The following is a 21157-nucleotide window of genomic DNA, read 5'->3' as shown; positions in this document are numbered from 1 at the left end:
TAGTTAAAGCTGGTGTTTTGCACCGTATAGTTAGAATTGCCATGTTAAGTATGGCCGTCGTTCCCGCGTCGAAATTTGAATTTTTTTTATTTTTTGCGCAAGTCGTCCGTGAATCGGGATGGACGTAACTCACATCTAAGTTAAAAAAATGACGTCCTAGCGACGTCATTTAGCGCAATGCACGGCGGGAAATTTCGGGACGACGCATGCGCAGTTCATTCGGCGCGGGGACGCGCTTCATTTAAGTGAAACCCGCCCCCTAATAGCCGATTTGAATCTCGTCGCCAGAAATACACTACGCCGCCGTAACTTACGGCGCAAAATCGTTGAGGATTCGAAATTCCGCCAGGTAAGGTAAGGTATCTGATACGCTGCGCGGATCTAAATCTATGTGGATCTACCCCAATATGAATAGAATAGAAAGGAATAGAAAAGAATAGAAAATTAAATAAGGGAACAGAAAATAATAGTACAATAGAAAATAATAGAATTGGAATTTTGAATAGAACGGAAATTAAGAGAATTTATTGGAAAGATTAGAAAATTAAAAAATTGAATGGAATTAAATAGAAAGAATAAAATCATCTTCCAAAATTAGAATTTTGAATAGAATAAATTAAGTTTTGAATGGCATTCGGTTTGAATTTGAAAACAATTCGAAAAATTTGAATTGATTCGAATTGGAATAAACAAAACTAATTCCGAAAACAAATTAAAGGAATTTAACAAAACAAATGTAAATAAATCGAAACAAAACAACTTTTCTCGTTCTGCACATGTCTGACAGAAAGGAAAGGAGGAACCGAGGAAGGCAAAATAACCAAAAAAAAGCTTAATAATTAATGTTTAAAATGAAAAAAAATAATAAAAAATCAGTGTAGCCGGCATACCCAGTATAGGACAGCAGTGCTAAGACATCGGGGCTATGGAGCACTGCGTCGGCGGCGGGGTGTCCCTGGAAATGATATAGTATATCGGGCCTGATGATTCTCGCTCCGACACTCGGCTGCGAAGAAACAAAGTCGGTGCAAAGTTACATCTGTCGGAGTGAATAATCTGAAGGAGCGCAGGAAGCCTCGGAGCGAGAATTCGAGGTTAACTCGTTCAGCACCTGAGCAGCCGGGAATTGCGTCCGCCCAAGTAGCGGCGTGCATTGTTAGGCTATGATTAGCAATCCTCCTCCCGTCCTGAGACCACACGCCCTGTTCCTGTGCTCGGCATGTTGACATGTTTGGACTCTTTCTATAGCCGGATAGGAGAGGACGGCTGAATGACATCTGCATTCATTAGAGGCAGCACGGCATAAAGCTCAGCTTCTTAAATTACAAAGAACTCAATGCATGCAATACAGCAACATGAATAAAGCTGAACGGCAAACAATGGAGAAACATACAGGAGGAAGATGTTTATCTGCCAAAGGATTTGTATTTCTGTCCATCCATCCCTGAGATCTATACAGCTCTGCCACACAGCATAGCCCTGTCTTGCAAGGAAAGGGCCTACCTGATCTTTCTCTGCTGCAGTTTCACTTTCACTTGTATGTCTCCTCTTTATTAAAGCGGGGGTTCACCCTTAGAGGGCACTTTTCCCCCTTAGATTCCTGCTCGATTTTACTAGGGGAATCGGCTATTTATTTTAAAATATGTGCAGTACTTACCCGTTTACGAGATGCATCCTCTCCGTCGCTTCCGGGTATGGGCTTCGGGAATGGGCGTTCCTTCTTGATTGACAGTCTTCCGAGAGGCTTCCGACGGTCGCATCCATCGCGTCACGATTTTCCGAAAGAAGCCGAACGTCGGTGCGCAGGCGCAGTATAGAGCCGCACCGACGTTCGGCTTCTTTCGGCTACGAGTGACGCGATGGATGCGACCGTCGGAAGCCTCTCGGAAGGCTGTCAATCAAGAAGGAACGCCCGCTCCCGAAGACCCATACCCGGAAGCGACGGAAGAAGATGCAGCTCGAAAACGGGTAAGTACAGCTCATATTTTACTACAAATAGCCGATTCCCCTAGACCGAACGAGCAGGAACCTTATGGGAGAAAAAAAAAAATTTCATAAATGGGTGAACTCCCGCTTTAAAGACAAGGGGCTAGATTCAGAAAGATAAGCGTATCTTTCTGCGGGATACGTTACGCCACCGTAAATTAGGGCGCAAGTTCCGTATTCAGAAAGAACTTGCGCCCTAAGTTACGGCGGCGTAACGTATGTGGGCCGGCGTAAGCCCGCCTAATTCAAATGGGGATGATGTGGGCGTGTTTTATTTAAATGAATGGTGACCCCACGTATTTTACGTTTTTTACAAACGGTGCATGCTCGAAATTCCACCGCAAATCGTCATTGCTTTTGGACGTGAACGTAAATTACGTCCAGCCCTATTCGCGAACGACTTACACAAACGGCGTAAAATTTTCAAAATTCGACGTGGGAACGACGTCCATACTTAACATAGGATATGCCTCATATAGCAGGGGTAACTTTACGCCGGAAAAAGCCTAACGTAAACGGCGTAAAAAATTGCGCCGGGCGGACGTACGTTTCTGAATCGGCGTAACTACCTAATTTGCATATTCCTCGCGTAAATATGCAAGCGCCACCTAGCGGCCAGCGTAAATATGCAGCCTAAGATACACCGTCGTAAGACACTTACGCCAGTCGGATCTTAGGGAAATCTATGCGTAACTGATTCTATCAATCAGTCGCATACATTCGACGCCGCAACTCAGAGATACGACGGCGTATCTGGAGATACACCGTCATATCTCGTACCTGAATCTATCCCAAGCTTTTTTTTTTTTTGCATTTGTCGCACAAAAGCGAAGGGCAGCCCGTTGACTTGGATCGGCTGCCCTACACACAACAAACGTGGCAAAGTAGCTCTTGCACCTTTTTTGTGCGGCGAGCCACTGGTTGGGGTGCCATTAAGAACTAAGGCACGCTTTCCGCGCGCAGTCCTAGAAGTCACATGTGGAAATGGGGCCTTAGGCTTGGTTCACACAATCACAGTGAGTCCCGCACCCGCAATCACCTGTGAAAAACTGCAACCCGGGTGCAGGGACTGCAGTGAAATCGCATGGTCTTAAAGATCGTGCAATTTCTCGGTGGGCCGTGTTTTGAAAAAGGTGCATGCGGGAAACGCTGGCAAGGCAGCCCACAGAAATGAATGTGTCCTGTGTCCACGCAAACGCAGCCCACAGAAATGAATGCGTCCAGTGTCCACGCAAACGCAGCCCACAGAAATGAATGCGTCCAGTGTCCACGCAAACGCAGCCCACAGAAATGAATGTGTCCTGAGTCCACGCAAACGCAGCCCACAGAAATGAATGTGTCCTGAGTCCACGCAAACTCAGCCCACAGAAATGAATGTGTCCTGTGTCCACGCAAACGCAGCCCACAGAAATGAATGTGTCCTGTGTCCACGCAAACGCAGCCCACAGAAATGAATGTGTCCTGTGTCCACGCAAACGCAGCCCACAGAAATGAATGTGCCCTGTGTCCACGCAAACGCAGCCCACAGAAATGAATGTGTCCTGTGTCCACGCAAACGCAGCCCACAGAAATGAATGTGCCCTGTGTCCACGCAAACGCAGCCCACAGAAATGAATGTGCCCTGTGTCCACGCAAACGCAGCCCACAGAAATGAATGTGTCCTGTGTCCACGCAAACGCAGCCCACAGAAATGAATGTGCCCTGTGTCCACGCAAACGCAGCCCACAGAAATGAATGTGCCCTGTGTCCACGCAAACGCAGCCCACAGAAATGAATGTGTCCTGTGTCCACGCAAACGCAGCCCACAGAAACGCACAGATGTGAACCTAGGCTTAGTGTTCGATCCGTTTAGTGTGGATAAATGTGACAGCTTTTAACTGTCAGCGGTTGCTAGCGAAGCAGCAGCTACTTGCACCCGATGTGCCCTTACCAACCACAGATGTCACCCAGTCCTTTCACTTACATGGCTGGGAATCTCTGTCCAGATAAGCAAATGGGCGGGGAATGGAAATGGTTACATAATTTTCCAAATATATCCCGATGGTCACATTTGAGCAATGATGTCACCACTATCCCAGCTGTCAATGGCTGTAAAGGAAGTAGTGGCTGCTTGCACCTGCTGCATCCTTACCAACCCCTGACGTCACCCGGCCCATTCATAACCAAGAATCATTGGCCACATAGGTAAATGGGCGGAGAATAGAATGGGTTAGATCATTGCCCAAATATGCCCATGTGAACATATTTGGGCAATGATGTCACCACTATTATTGGTTAACCACTTCAATACTGGGCACTTTTACCCCCTTACTGCCCAGGCCAATTTTCAGCTTTCAGCGCTGTCACACTTTGAATGACAATTGCGCAGTCATGTAACACTACCCAAATTTCATTTTTATTATTTTTATCACACAAATAGAGCTTTCTTTTGGTGGTATTTAATCACCATGGAGTTTATTTATTTTTTGCTAAACAAATGAAAAAAAAAATTCATAGTTTGTTATATAATTTTGCAAACAGGTAATTTTTCTCTTTCATTGATAAGCACTGGTTGGCAGTGCCGGTGGGTACTGCACCAATAGTTAACACAAGCCGGTTTATAGGCTTTCCTCTCCTCACACTGTCAGCACGAGGAAAGAAAAGCCAATAACCGGCTTGTTCTGACATCCATGATCAGCCATCATTGGACACAGCTGATCACTAAGGATGAGCTCTGGCGTGTTCGCATAGAACACGTGCAGAGCCCGCCAGGAAGTCGGCACCCGCGCTGCGCTAATCACAGCCAGGCAGACATTTCCCGATCTCTGCAGCCGAGCATCGGACAATGTCTGCCTGGCTGTGATTAGCGCACCGCGGGTGCCGACTTCCTGGCGGGCTCTGCACGTGTTCTATGCGAACACGCCGGAGCTCATCCTTACTGATCACGTGGTAAAGGGCCACTGTGATTGGCCCTTTATCCCCATCTGTGCACATTTTTGGTCCTGGGCACGCGCGATGGACACTTGGGTTCGCTGGAGAGGCAGTGTGGAGGTCTGGCTATGTAAACAAGGCAGTCTGCCGTTCTGTCAGAGAGGAAGAGAGAGATCTTGTGTTCCTGCTAATCAGGAACACAAATCTCTCTTTTTCTCCAGTAAAGCCATCCCCCACACACAGTTAGAAATCACTCCCTAAAGCCCATTTCACGCCTACGGACCATATGTCCGCTTTTTCATCCGTCCGTTTGCTGATGAAAAAGGGACATACATTGGTCCCTATGAGATTGCGGGTGTCAGCGGATAAACATCCGCTGACACCCGATCTCACCCGCCTCCACAATGATTCGATTCTGCAGACGGAAGAAAACCCTATTTTTCCTTCCGTCTGCGGATCGGATGAACACGGACACACGGTCTGTGTTCATCCAATCCCCCCATAGGGGAGAGCGGAGAAAAGACAGGGCGGTCCCTGCATAGTGTGCGGGGACCGCCCTGTCATCCCCTGGCTCACATGATCCGCCCCGTGTGAAAGGGGCCTAAAAGCACACTGAACCCTTTCCTGCTAATGTCATTAGTACAGACAGATCTCTGTATTAGTGTCACTGGTCCCCAAAAAGTGTCCTCCGCAATGTCGCTGTAACGCAAAAAAAATAAATAATCGCTGATCGTCGCTATTGCTAGTAAAAATAAAAATGCCATAAAAATATCGCAGGCGCGATTGGTTTGCGCAAACCAATCAATATACGCTTATTGGGATATTTTATTTTTCCAAAAATACGTAGCAGAATACATATTGGCCTAAATTGATGAAGAAATTTGATTTTTTACATTTCTTTATTGGATGTGTTTTTATAGCACCAATTGAGAAAATATTGTATTTTTTTAAAAATTATTGACCTTTGTTGATTAGTGCAAACAATAAAAACCACAGAGGTGATCAAATACCACCAAAAGAAAGCTCTATTTGTGGGAAGAAAAGGACATACATTTTGTTTGGGTACAGCGCTGCACAATCGTCAGTTAAAGCAACGCAGTGCCATATCGCAAAAAAAATGGCCTGATCAATAAGGGGGTAAAACCTTTCAGGGCTGAAGTTGTTAACCACTTAGGCCCCGGACCATTTGGTTGCTAAATGACCGGGCCACTTTTTGCGATTCGGCATTGCGTCGCTTTAACTGACAATTGAGCGTTTGTGCGACGTGGCTCCCAAACAAAATTGGCGTCCTTTTTTTCCCACAAATAGAGCTTTCTTTCGGTGATATTTGATCACCTCTGCGTTTTTTTTTTGCGCTATAAACATAAATAGAGCGACAATTTTGAAAAAAATTCAATATTTTTTACTTTTTGCTATAATAAATATCCCCCAAAAATATATATAAAAAATGTTTTCCCTCAGTTTAGGCCGATACGTATTCTACATATTTTTGGTAAAAAAAAAAAATTGGTTTGCGCAAAAGTTATAGCATCTACAAAAATAAGGGATAGTTTTAGAGCATTTTTATTAATATTTTTTTTTTACTAGTAATGGCGGCGATCATCGATTTTTATCGTGACTGCGGAATTATGGCGGACACATCGGACACTTTTGGGACCATTGTAATTTTTACAGCGATCAATGCTATAAAAATGCACTGATTACTGTGAAAATTACACTGGCAGTGAAGGAGTTAACCACTAGGTGGCGCTGTAGGGGTTAAGTGTTCCCTAGGGAGTGATTCTTACTGTAGGGGGCGTGGCTTGCTGTGACACGTCACTGATCGTTGTTCCCGATGACAGGGAACACTAGGCAGAACGGGGAGATGTTGTGTTTACACAAACATCTCCCCGTTCTATCTCTCTGTGAGACGATCGCAGGTATGCCCGCGGCGATCGAGTCCGCGGAACCCGCGGGCGGGCTCACGGAGATTGCAGCGGGCACACGTGTCCACATCAACCACTTTTAAAGGGGTCGTATATATACACACACAACCTTCTGCCTGCCAGTGCTGTTCTGCAGATGTATATCTGCGTGTACCGGGCAGCAAGCGGTTAAAGGAGAATTATATAAAAAAAATAGTGCTTCTTTTTAACACTACTATTGCTTTATATTGGCTTCTGAAATTTACAAATGCAGCAATTTAGAAATTGGATGAAAGGTTTAGCACTGGGAAACACTTTTTGAAAGATTAAAAGTGCATTTTATATACAATTATATGGATCAGACCAAAATGGAGGGTCAAACGAGGAGGAAAGAGGGACATAGGGATTTTGTTACAAATTAGGGAGAGTCCCTTTAAATCAGGGACAGTTGGGATTTCCTTTCACTTCCTGTTTTGACTACGAGACAGGAAGTGAAGGGAAACCTCCCCAATGGGACACAAATGGCAGCAAAAACAAATCGACAGAGGTTAAATTAGCCTCAGAATCTGTGTAATTCAGATGTGTTCCTTTTTAAAGGGATGAGGTGGCAACCCTAGGTTATAACCCTCCTATACTTTATTCAAAATGGGAAATGGAAAAAAAAAAAATTGCCCTTTAGTCACATTGGAAATGCACTGAGCACTAAAAACCAAAAATGCTATTTAAAGGGGTTGTAAAGGTACACCCCCCCCCCCAAATAGCTTCCTTTACCTTAGTGCAGTCCTCCTTCACTTTTGCTTTTAAATGTCCTTATTTCTTCTGAGAAATCCTCACTTCCTGTTCTTCTGTCTGTAACTACACACCGTAATGCAAGGCTTTCTCCCTGGTGTGGAATGTCGCGCTTGCCCCCTCCCTTGAACTACAGGAGAGTCAGGACGCTCTCTACGTTGCAGATAGAGAAAGGAGCTGTGTGTTAGTGGGCATCCTGACTCTCCCGTAGTCCAAGGGAGGGGGCGAGCACGACACTCCACACCAGGCAGAAAGCCTCTCATTACTGTGTGGAGTTACAGACAGAAGAACAGAAAGTGAGGATTTCTCAGAAGAAATAAGGACATTTAAAAGCAAAATGGAAGGATGAGATAAGTGAAGGAGGACTGCACTAAGGTAAAGGAAGCTATTTAGGGGGGGGGGGGATGTACCTTTACAACCCCTTTAATACATTTTTAATTATCAAAGAAAACTCCCCCATCCATCCATGTCTCCATGCTTTATTTTGCTGACCAAACACCCCCTAGCATTTCTGGCTGCGGCCATCTTGAGTAAGGGCAGATGATTCATGTAGCATTTACTTCCTGAATTACACACGCCCTTAGCCCAGGAATAGAAGCAGGAGGGTGTGCTTAGCTGAGAAAGCCCCTCCTGAAGACTCCTGGGATGTATGACATCATTTGCCTAGGCCTTAAAACCAGGAAGTAACTGAAGAAATGTAAAAAACAAAGCTCAAGACAAGTAAATATACCTTTCTATATACTGATGCTAGCAGCATAAAGGATTAAATATAGTCAATGTTGATGGAGAGAGTGAAGTTCCACGTTGGGAACAATATAATAATGCAAGCCATGTTCTCCCTGGAAGCACACTATAGTTTCCTCTTATGGCTAAACAGTAAAGCGGAAGAGTCATAAAAATGGTGTTTACCTTCATCAGATTTGGTTGTTGGTAACGATACAAACATCCATAAACTATGATAAGCTGGAGAAGAACCAAATTGATAAAGATGAGAACATTTTTTTAAAAGGGAAAGCACCTCAGGTGACCCATCAATTAAAGTACAAAACGGGGGAAGGAAATCTCGCTCTCAGTGTTGATTAAAGCCCTGAGGCCAAATCTCAGTCCCTGGGGCCACATGTGGCCCCTGTGGCACTTATAGTGCGGCCTTCAAGACCCCTCATACAGCACTCTGAGTTTTGGTGCTAACTCAAGCCAGTCTCTGACCATCTCCTGTATTATGTCTGCAGTCTCTGACAACTTTCCGTAGTGTTACATTTACACAACATTATATGTGGCGATTTGGTGATGGTGACATCCTTTTAAACCTCGTACACACGAACAGATAATCCGACGGGAATTGTTGTTGCATTTTCCGCAGACAAATGTGGGATAGCATGCTTTAAAACTGTCCGCCAACAATTGTGTGTTGTCGGATTATTCGATCGTGTGTACACAAGTCCATCACACACAAGTCCAAAGTACAAACATGCATGCTCAGAAGCAACGCTTACTATAACACAACATTAGCAGAGGTTGCCCAAAGGGTGGTGCTAAAGAGCTGAAAGAACACGTAGTTTCGTGTTTGTTGGCCGACTGTTTCTTTGCCGTTTGTATGCAATACAAGTTCACAGCCAACGCCCTTGGGAAAAAAGTCAGAGGCTTTGTCCGCAGAAAGTCAGATCGTGTGTACGAGGTTATCAGGGCAAATGTCCTCCATGATTCTAGTGCAGCATGGTACCTGTCAAGCTGATCCAGTGGCTTCAGTACATTATAGGTCAGTAAACCAGGGACACCAAGTGTCGGGGGGAGGTATGGGGGGTGGTTGGTTGGCTGGCTGGCTTGGAGGGCTGAGAGAGTCCCGCTCTCCTCTAAAGGAAAATCTAATGAGAACAGACCTCTATCTATTTTCATCCAATCAACGAATGGAAAATAGGGTCACCATCCGTCTGGATTTGGTCAACAGGATCGTATAGCGGTGGATGTCAGTGGACATCCACCACTCCATAGGAGGACAATGCAGGGTCCGATCAGGTCCGCCTGAAAAACCGACAGGCAGCCCTGATCAGGCAGCCTATGTGAAAGGGAACCAAATTAGTATATTGATTAGTTTATGCAAAGTTATAGCGCCTACAAACTATGGTATATATACAGGAACTTTTATACTTTACCCAAAAATTCATTAAAAGCTTATTTTTTCCCCCCAAAATTTCGTTTGAAAAACTGCTGCCCAAATACTGTGTGAGATAAAAAATAAAAAAAACTACAATGACCACCATTTTATTCTCTAAGGTCTTTGCTAAAATTGATATAAAAAAAATTATTGTCAAAAGGATCTGCAGGGAAAGGTAGTTGAACTGTATAAAACAGGAGAGGGATATAAAAAGATATCCAAGGAATTGAGAATGCCAATCAGTAGGGTTCAAACTCTAATCAAGAAGAGGAAAATGAGGGGTTCTGTAGAAACCAAACCACGGTCAGGTAGACCAACTAAAATTTCAGCCACAACTGCCAAAGGAAACCCCACAAATAACTTCAGGTGAAATACAGGACTCTCTGAAAACATGTGGTGTGGCTGTTTCAAGATGCACAATAAGGAGGCACTTGAAGAAAGATGGCTGCATGGTCGAGTCACTAGAAGAAAGTCATTACTGCGCAAATGCCACAAAGTATCCCGCTTACAATACTCCAAACAGCACAGAGACAAGCCTCAAACCTTCTGGCACAAAGTCATTTGGAGTGATGAGACCAAAATTTTGCTTTTTGGCCACAACCATAAACGCTTAATTTGGAGAGGAGTCAACAAGGCCTATGATGAAAGGTACACCATCCAAACTGTGAAACACGGAGGTGGATCGCTGATGTTTTGGGGATGTGTGAGCTACAATGGCACAGGAAATTTGCTCAAAATTGGTGGCAAGATGAATGCAGTATGTTATCAAAAAATACTGGAGGATCATTTGCATTCATCAGCCAGGAAGCTGCACATGGGAAGTACTTGGATATTCCAACATGAAAATTATCCAAAACACAAGGCCAAGTCGTCCTGTCATTGGCTACAGCAGAATAAAGAGAAGGTTCTGGAGTGGCCATCTCAGTCTCCTGACCTCAATATCATTGAGCCACTCTGGGGAGATCTCAACCGTGCCGTTCATGCAAGACAGCCCAAGAATTGATAGGAACTGGAGGCTTTTTGCCAAGAGGAATGGGCAGCTTTACCACCCGAGAAGATAAAGAGCCTCACCCACAAATACCACAAAAGACTTTAGGCTGTCATTGTATATAATATATAATATAATATCAATATACGATATTGAAGCAGAGCTCCAACCAAAAATTGAACTTCCGCTTTTCGGGAATCCTCCCTCCCTCTGGTGTCACATTTGGCACCTTTTAGGGGGGAAAGAGGGAGCAGATACCTGTGTAATACTGTGGAACCTTGGATTGCGAGTAACGCTGTTAACGAGTGTAGCACTACCCCTGAAGGAGTTGCTGGATTGTTTTGGGCGCCATGTTACCTCTAATTCTTTGCCGTCTAGGGTATCAGATGAGAGTTGAGAAAAACTTCAATGCCCACACTTAAGGCTTCTTTTTCTTTACTTTATTTACCAAACGTGGTAAAAGAAGAAGAGTATTGGTTGAAGAGGTGGAAGGGTAATAGGTTCAGGTGTATAACTTTTGTTCGGAAACACTCCTGCTTCCAGCAACGTAGCTTTCGTCGCCACTCTAGCCAGAGCGGGTATTGTGCACCTGGATAGGCCTCTCTCACTAACCTAGTGGCCAGGCTGTCACATGGAAACTTGGTAAGCCGAACTGTCCTCTGGCCTTTTCAGTCGTTTCCAAGGCTCTCCGGCGCCCCTTGCCGCTGGCCTCATGCGGTATTGCATGCCATTGAAGTCAATGCGGAACAAATTATTTGTGTTTCCATTGACTTCAATGGGGAAACTCGCTTTGATATGCGAGTACTTGGATTACGAGCATTCTTCTGGAATGGATTCGTAATCCAAGGTTCCACTGTACAGGCATTTGCTTCCATTTCCGGACATAGATCACTGCAGTCACTGCGGTGACCTAAGCCACGTCCGGCGCCTACTCTGCCCCCCGCTGTCTTCTGGGAGACACACAGGTCCCAGAAAACAGCAGGGACCAGTGGGATCACACAGCAGGGAACCAGGAAATGAAGCCGCAAGGCAGCACCCGAGAACCGAGGGAGAGATCAACATATATAATGTTTAGGGGTTCTACGTAATTTTCTAACATATACTGATTTTAACTTGTGAGCAACAAGTGGCAGAAGAAGGCCTGGTCTTAAAGTGACAGGGCATGCCCAGATTCAGGCACTTATCACAGGAATACAAGCTTTCCTCTCCATGTCTGTTCTGTTGACTATGAGAATGTTTGTTGCCCGTCTGTCAGTCTTTGCTTTGTTTGTAATGTACTCTGAGCTGATGTACCCACAACCAGGGAAGCGATAAGGAATCCTGACACTCATTTACAGAATGCTCTCTCCAGGTCTGTGTCCTGGGCCTGGGCCCTGTACTGCGACAGGTATGTCTTCACCCAGGAAAGGAGCCCTTTAACACCATAACGCAGTGCGCTGTCCTAGGCATTTTTGTGTGTTGCACTAGGCAAACTCTTTAAAATCATCGAGCCACCCATCTACAAAAAATAAAAAATAATATTAATAGGTCCAACACAATTTTTTTTAAAAACACACAGAGGACATGGAGCTGCACATGTGTTTGCGGTGCAATTAAAGTGCTTGTTAACCCTTCCATATACCCAGTGAGGTGACCGGCCTCGGGTAATACACAGGGATTAAACAAATGCTCCTACATAAGTTGTACCCGATTATCACACCCCCTTCACACAAGAACATAGCTGAGGCTGTCAATTCACCACCTTATTGTTCTCCTCTGGATACCCAATCACAGGTTGTGTGCTGGAGACCCCTCCCCTGTCACCTTTTTCTCTTGGTGTCAGAAAAACTTGTCAGAAGCGACTTATGCTGAAAGCAGAGGAAGGAGGCAGCATACAGAAATGACACTTAGTGCTCTGGACTGATGCCGAGTACAACCGAGGACTGCCTTGGTCCCTTTTCCCTGTGTACACACGGCTGGTTTTCCCAACATGTTTTCTCTTGGTCGAGAAAACCGGCCATGTGTAGGCTCCACCGCAGTGTTTCCCTATAGAAAAAATGCAGAGGAAAAAACCGCTGCGATTCACGAGAAAAATTAAAATACGTTCTAAATTTTCTCCTCATGATTCTTGTCCTTTTTTTCGGCGGGAAAACTGCTGGAGAGCCTACATACGGGCGGTTTTCTCGTCCAAGAGAAAACACGACAGTTTTCCCAACGAGAAAACTGATCTTGTGTACGTGGCTTGAGACAAAGTACACACTAAAAGGGATATGCTTTTATGCAGCTGAGAACAGAGGGAATGTGATCACTTATAGAATAGGGGATAAGGGGATTTATAATGTCATTTTATACCAATACATACATTTTTTGCTTCCCCTTTCTATGTTAAACTCAATGGGTTGTTTTGCAAGGTGATCGTTTACAATCACTTTAATGGCACCCCAAACGTGGGTAGCAGCTGTATTTTTGCCACGTTTCCTGTGTCCAAACCCACAAAAACGAATGAAGCAAAACGCTCTTGGCTTATGAAAAAATTTGGTACATGATCTTCTTTACCGCGTTTCGGGAGAGGAGGGAGGCCTATTCAAAATCAAAAGGTGCCACTCCAAAAAACATGCTAAAAAAAAAAAAAGCGCACGTTAACCCCACAAAAACGCCATGTGATTGCCATGCAATGAAGATAAACACATCACATCAGTGTGAAACAGGGCTACTAGAGGAAAATAAACACACATCAAGACAATGTTCCCGCCTCTCTGGGCCCACGTGACACATATGTAAAAGGGTGGGCTTTATGCAAATGCATCCACGGGTGGGGCGCTCCCAGCACAGTGACTGGGCCACCAAAGACAACTCCCGGTCTATTAATGATCGGGAGCCAGCGGGACCACCTCCAGATCACGTGACCACTGCGACGGCCAGATTTTCCTGCCCCCTAGTTAATAGGGATGCCAGGGCTGAGCAACACGGGGTTAAAGAGATCTAAATACTAAACGTTTTTCCCATTAGAGATACTGTCAGTGTTTTTTTTTTTGCAATCTATGTTCTATTGGAGAGTTCTACTCACTTCCTGTCCCATGGCCAAAACAGGAAGTGAGAGGAAAAAAGTGAGGAGGAAATCTCTCCATAGTGAGAGGAAAAAAGTGAGGAGGAAATCCCTCCATAGTGAAGCCTCGTACACACGGCCGAGGAACTCGACGTGCCAAACACATCGAGTTCCTCGGCCAGTTCAGCACTGAAGCCGCCGAGGAGCTCGGCGGGACGAGAGCTCCCATAGAACAACGAGGAAATAGAGAACATGTTCTCTATTTCCTCGTCGAGCTCCTCGTCGGCTTCCTCGGCTGAAAGTGTACACACGACCAGTTTCCTCGGCAGAATTCAGCCAGAAACTCGGTCGGAAGCTGAATTCTGCCGAGGAAACTGGTCGTGTGTACGGGGCCTCAGAGGAAAAAAGTGAGGAGGAAATCTCTCCATAGTGAGAGGAAAATTGAGAGGAAATCCCTCCATAGTGAGAGGAAATCCCTCCATAGTGAGAGGAAATCCCTCCATAGTGAGAGGAAATCCCTCCATAGTGAGAGGAAATCCCTGGTTGTCACCAGCACTAGTGTCCCCATTGAAAGATTTCACCTCTATTCCTGCTCTGGGGACAACCCAAACATTTGGGATTTTTTTTCACATTCACTCTTGTTATAATGGTTACCAGGATGAATAGAAAGGGTGAATCTTCCCAATAGGGACACAGACAGCAAAAAAATAAACTTGACAGGTGTTCTAAAGTTTAGTGAAAGAATGTTTTAAAAAGGGTAAAAAATAAATAAATATATAGCTAAAAGGCCAAACTGTTTTTCTTTTTTCGTTTTGTATAGAACTCTGTGGGATTAGAGACTCTGTCAGTGTCCCCATTAGGGGGATTCACCCTATTTACCATTATCATTAAGAGTGAAAGTAACAGAAAATCGCAAATATTAGATTGTCCCCAGAAAAGTAATAGAGGAGAAATCTTCTAATGGGGACTCTAGATCTGGTGACCTGGGATGCCCAATGAATTCCCTTAATTAGCAGGGGTTTACTCTCACTTCCTGTTTGGCTATGGGACAGGAAGTTAAAGGCAATCTCTGCAATGGGACACAGATGGTAAAAAAACACTGACATGGGTTATAGCCCTGCCTTAAATACATTCATCGGGGGTGTCTACGCACATAAATGTTGATTGCGATATACAGTACGTGTTACATATTGCCACATACGTCGGAGTGAGAGCAATCATTCCAGGTCATGAGCTGGCTGTTCTCTTTAAAAGCATTGCTTATAGAGTACTAAGATTTATCGGCATTTCCCAGGCGCATGCAATTTTAAAGCTTGACATTTTTGGTATATATTTAGAAAAACGCCTTTCTCACATGGCCCCTAGGAGCTACAGTATTGTGCTTGCATCAGGCCAACTTGCCAAATGACTAAGCAGCAAAACTGCAACAGTGGGGCATTCTCCCCTCCTACCGAAAAACAACCACGAGGGGGGGCACTCTTCCTCCCACCGAAAAACAACCACGAGGGGGGGCACTCTTCCTCCCACCAAAAAACAACAACGGGGGGGGGCACTCTTCCTCCCACCGAAAAACAACAACGGGGGGGGGGGCACTCTTCCTCCCACCGAAAAACAACCACGGGGGGGCACTCTTCCTCCCACCGAAAAACAACCACGGGGGGGCACTCTTCCTCCCACCGAAAAACAACCACGGGGGGGCACTCTTCCTCCCACCGAAAAACAACCACGGGGGGGCACTCTTCCTCCCACCGAAAAACAACCACGGGGGGGCACTCTTCCTCCCACCGAAAAACAACCACGGGGGGGCACTCTTCCTCCCACCGAAAAACAACCACGGGGGGGCACTCTTCCTCCCTTCGAAAAAACAACCGGGGGGGGGGGGGGGCACTCTTCCTCCCTTCGAAAAAACAACCGGGGGGGGGGGCACTCTTCATCCCACCAAAAAACAACCAGGGGGGGGCACTCTTCCTCCCACCGAAAATCAACCACGGGGGGCACCCTTCCTCCCACCAAAAACCAACCACGGGGGCCACCCTTCCTCCCACCGAAATCCAGCCACGGGGACCACTCTTCCTCCCACCAGCACCACGTTTGCGACATCAACTTAACATTGACAACCGCTACAGAACGCAACTGCAATGCGTTTTGAACGCGGTGGAGGAAACTCACATGGAACGCTGGTTTCCCTACACCGTGTTCTGCCGTCAACAAGCCCGAAGAGCTACAAAGGCTTTCATCATTAGTGTTGCTCACGAATATTCGTATTGCGAATATTCAGCTCGAATATGGCATATTCGAGTATTCGCGAATTTCGCGGTCAATATTCGCTATTCCGAATATTCTGATTTTTTAAATTTTATTTTTAGAACAGATCACATCCTAGTGATCTCCATCGACGTCTAAAAGCATTGCTGGTATGATTAGAGACCTTGGGCCGAGTAGCTGAAGCGATAATTTTATATTGCCGAATATTCGCAATGCGAATATTCGGCAATAGGAATATTGCGCGATTATTTTCTCCGCCCTTCTTTTGCATCAGAGCCAATCAGAGTGCTCCTACCGCAGTTGTCGAAATTCCGCAATAAATATCGCATTCGCATTTTGCGAAATTTCGATAAAATATCACGAATATTCTGAGCCAATCAGAGGGCTCCTACCGCAGTTGTCGAAATTCCGCAATAAATATCGCATTCGCATTTTGCGAAATTTCGATAAAATATCACGAATATTCTGAGCCAGAGTGCTCCTACCGCAGTTGTTGAAATTTCGCAATTATTTTCGCATTCGCAATAGCGAAATTTCGCAAACATTTCATTTCGATAAAATATCACGAATATTCGAATTTAGCGAATATTTCTCGAATATTCGGCTATATATTCGTGATATATCGCGAAATCGAATATGGCGTATTCTGCTCAACACTATTCATCATGCCAACTTGCCAAGATTACTGAGCAGTAAAACTTCCACCAACTCCTAGACACAAATACTTTGTAACAATAAAAAAAAAAAATGTACTTTGTAACAATAACCAAAGAGAAACAACAAAGTAAAAATAGCACAGTGTGACACCTGGCCAAACAGGATTCCGGTAATGACATAAAGGAACCTCAAGACTGGGCCCACCTGATCGCCACCAAGATCAAAACCATGGTGGACGTCTTCTATTCTGGAGCATAACCCTCTGAACAGGCCGATCTAGAGAATTCAGAGAAAACGCAGCGCAAAGTTAATCCGATTCACAGGCGACGTTCCACCATCTCCCACACCCTTAGAAGTTTCAGACAAGGGCTTGAATCATGCCAACTTGGCAAGATGACTGTTCAGCAGAACCACTGCCAGCTAGACACAAAATGCTTTGGAACAATTATTAAAGTATAAAAACAGAAAAGGTAAAACAAAAAAAATAAAACAAACCATACTGTAAATTTAACAAAAAAATATTAAATATACCAAAGATCAACATAAATGTAAATCCAACATAAATTTCAATATATATTTCACACACACATATATAATAATAATACAAAAGGGGGGTGGGCTCAACCTATAAATGTAAGAAAATGAAAAAAAATGTAATATAACAAAAATGAAAATAAACATAAAATAACAAAAAACATAACAAAGTTCAATCTATAAATAAAAATTAATTTAAACATAACAGAAATTAACAAAAACATAAAACACTGTAAATATATATAAAAAATATTAAAAACTAAGAAACAAAAATGAAACTATATAGATATTTATATTCTTTTTAAATGTAAGCACATCAAAATGGATGGACATGCAGGATTCGCCAAATGATGATACGGTACTTTAAGAACTTTTTGTGGCCCACCTGAACTCTGCCAAGATCAAAGCCATGTCCCAACATCCTATTGCACAGGTTAACCCTTTACTCTACGAACAAGGTTGCCGGTCGAACCATCGGTCACTCCAAATCCTAATTCCAAACAGGGCGTATAAAACAGATTTTTCTCCCCCACATTTTAACGCAGCGACAATTAACCAGCACCCCTTGCGTCTACCCCAGCAGATTCCCGACCTGCAGACCGTGACACGTTGTTACACATTATAGCAAAGTTATCGATCAACTTTATGTCTCATGAGTTGTTGTGTGTTTAGACTCAGGAAGGCGTAGCTCTCTCCCCCCCGGGGCTGATCTTCTGCTGAAGTATGCAAATAAAAAAATGTAAAAATGTCACCGACCAAACTTAGATTTTTGGAAGTTGTTGGGTGCCGTGTGAGAAGGCTGCCGATTGGGAGGACTCAGGTGAGGGGTCTGGAGTCAGGGGTCTCGGGTCTGGAGTCAGGGGTCTCGGGTCTGGAGTCTCGGGTCTGGAGTCAGGGGTCTCGGGTCTGGAGTCAGGGGTCTCAGGTCTGGATTGAATTGAGGGGTCTCAGGTCTGGAGTGAAGTGAGGGGTCTCAGGTCTGGAGTGAAGTGAGGGGTCTCAGGTCTGGAGTGAAGTGAGGGGTCTCAGGTCTGGAGTGAAGTGAGGGGTCTCAGGTTTGAAGTGAAGTGAGGGGTCTCAGGTTTGAAGTGAGGGGTCTCAGGTCTGGAGTGAGGGGTCTCAGGTCTGGAGTGAGGGGTCTCAGGTCTGGAGTGAGGGGTCTCAGGTCTGGAGTGAAGTGAGGGGTCTCAGGTCTGGATTGAATTGAGGGGTCTCAGGTCTGGATTGAAGTGAGGGGTCTCAGATCTTGATTGAAGTGAGGGGTCTCAGGTCTGGAGTGAGGGGTCTCAGATCTGGAGTGAGGGGTCTCAGATCTGGAGTGAGGGGTCTCAGATCTGGAGTGAGGGGTCTCAGATCTGGAGTGAGGGGTCTCAGATCTGGAGTGAGGGGTCTCAGATCTGGAGTGAGGGGTCTCAGGTCTTGATTGAAGTGAGGGGTCTCAGGTCTGGATTGAAGTGAGGAGTCTCAGGTCTGGAGTGAGGAGTCTCAGATCTGGAGTGAGGGGTCTCAGATCTGGAGTGAGGGGTCTCAGGTCTGGAGTGAGGAGTCTCAGGTCTGGAGTGAGGGGTCTCAGGTCTGTATTGAGGGGTCTCAGGTCTTGATTGAAGTGAGGGGTCTCAGGTCTGGAATGAGGAGTCTCAGGTAAGCAGGTAAGATTCGGCCACATGGCAGTTTTTTGTTTTGTTTTTTACCTGTTTGCTGCAGAGATTTAGAGGGGGGTCCGCCGGTCTCATCCTTCTCAGTAGGGGGGACAAAGCTCAGCGATGGGATGTGACAGTCGCAGTGCGATCCCCAGAAGGAGGGAGGCAGGAATTTCCTGTAAGTGGATCAGGCCAGGTGAGAGAGGAGAGGGGCAGAGTACATTCAGGAAGACACGAGCAGAATGGGAGAGACAGGTGGAGGAGGGGAGGCAGGTGAGGACACACCTACTCGGCTCACACGTCACTCACAAGGCAGGCTGGGACAGGCAGGACAGGGGGGGTGCCAGGAAAATGCTAGGCCTGTCCCTGCACAACGTATGAGACTGCAGACCACAGACAGACGCACGGCCCTTTCCAACTGACCCCGGAAAATTGAATAATTCTCAAAATGTAGCTCCCGGTCACACTTTTCATGCACTTTTGGTGTTTAAAAAATAAAATAAAGAGGCATGAAAAACATATTCCTTTAGGCTCGACTCACATCTATGCATGTTGCTATTGAGCGTTTCTGCAGTGCTTCTTGCTGTGCTTACTGCGCTTTTTTTTCCTGCGGTTTTGCCACGATTTGCTTTTTGATGCTTTTTTTATTTGCTGTTGGGCGGATTGAAAAATGCAAATCGCTGTAAAAACACACATGTTTTTCTGCAGCTTCTCTATTGAATGCAAAAAAGTTTTGCGTTAAGCCCTCGTTCTCATCTGAAGTCGCACGATTTCAAAGCCACATTTCAGTCTGGCTTCGGGGGCGACTTGAAAGACATCTGTGTGGGTTCATGGCACAGATGTCTATTGGAGTTTCCCCCAAAGTCGCCAAAAGTAGTGCAGGGACTACATTTGGAAATCGGTGCAGCGCCACAAAGCCGGCGTCGCACCGATTGGGACGCTCCAATTTCCGGCAATTGGCTGCGATTTGACATGCAGTTTGACCTGCCAAATCGTGCCGATGTAAACGGAGGCTAAAAAAGTCCCTGACTCTTTCCAAAAATGCATTGATGCAAACGTGTTCCATAGGAACCCATGTTAAAATAATGTCCTGCGTTTTTAGGAAAAGTGTGAATGGAGCCTTAGCCATGGTTCACGTAGATGCTACTTTGAAATTGTGCGACTTCACTTGAAGTCGCACGTTTTCAAAGTAGCAGGTCAGTGCGATTTCAGGTTCTACTTGAAAGACATTTGTGCGGCTTCGTGCGCAGATGTCTATTGAAGTCGCATCCAAAATCTGCAAAAGTAACGCGACGTAACTACTTGTGCAAAACGGTGCGGCGCCACAAAGTCAGCGCCGCACCAATTGGAACAGTGCCATTGCCAGCAATAGGCTGAGACTTGTCATGCGATTTGACCTGTCAAATCGCATGACAAATCGATCCAATGTGAACGAGGGCTTAATACTATAGAACTCTTCACACCAATGCGCTGCAGGTGTGGTGCGTTTTAGGGCTAATTTGCATTAGTGCAATCATTTTAGCACAGCTGTAAAATGCTGGTAATGCAAGAACAATTAAAAAACAATTGTTTTTTACACGTGCTGTTCACGGCACACTGCACAACATAAAAAACGTTTGCATTGTGATTTATTTTGTGACCTACAGGATGCGATGTCACAGAAAATCCTGAAAAACGCAGTGCAATTTAACACACGCTAAAACACACATCAAAATGCGCATAAAATGGATGAAAATGTGCAGTAATTTCCCTGCATTTTATCGCAAGTCAGTGTGATTTCAGCCCTTAGGCTCGATTCATACCTATGCATGTTGCTTTTTAGCGCTTTTGCAGTGCTTTTTGCGGTGCTTGCTGCGTTTTTTGACGTGCGTTTTACCACGATTTGCGTTTTGCGTTTTTCATTTTTTTATATATCAATTTAAATTTTTTTACATTTAGCTATACAGGTTAGAAAGAAAGAAAAACACAAAATCGCGGTAAAAACTCTGTACTTTTTGGATGCGGGTCCATTAAATTCTAAACGCAAAACGCTGCTTTTTGCGGGAAAAAAAGTCCCCGAACCCTTTCCAAAAACGCAGAGGCACAAAAAAGCATTGATGTGATCATGTTCCATAGGAACCCATGTTAAAAAAAAATTCCCTGCTTTTCTGCAAAATGCACCAAAAAACGCATTAGTGTGAATCGAGCCTAAGGCTGCCTTCGCAGTGCTCCGCTGCAAAAGCGCAGTAAAAACGCATATGTGTTTGTGTTGCGTTTTAGTGCATTTTCTGGGTGCCTATTACCGTCCGAGCATGTATGGTGGGCAGT

General features: G+C 45.1%; 1 protein-coding gene across 3 annotated transcripts in view; it reads right to left on the bottom strand.

The window, feature by feature from the left end:
* LOC120946865 overlaps positions 1–19117 on the bottom strand; it is a 79050-nt gene extending 59933 nt beyond the window's left edge. Inside the window, exon 1 of one of the 3 annotated variants that reach the window (XM_040361661.1) lies at positions 18902–19117. The gene's annotated coding sequence lies outside the window, so the exon portion shown is untranslated. Of the gene's footprint in view, positions 1–890; positions 1199–17595; positions 17835–18901 lie in introns of those variants that run through there. The other 2 variants (XM_040361662.1, XM_040361663.1) reach the window with 2 other exon arrangements.
* Between the last annotated feature and the right edge of the window lie 2040 nt (positions 19118–21157).

Source organism: Rana temporaria, chromosome 8 (assembly GCF_905171775.1).
Source record: "Rana temporaria chromosome 8, aRanTem1.1, whole genome shotgun sequence".
NCBI classification, from domain to species: Eukaryota; Metazoa; Chordata; class Amphibia; order Anura; family Ranidae; genus Rana; species Rana temporaria.
This window is presented reverse-complemented; position numbering and strand designations above follow the sequence as displayed.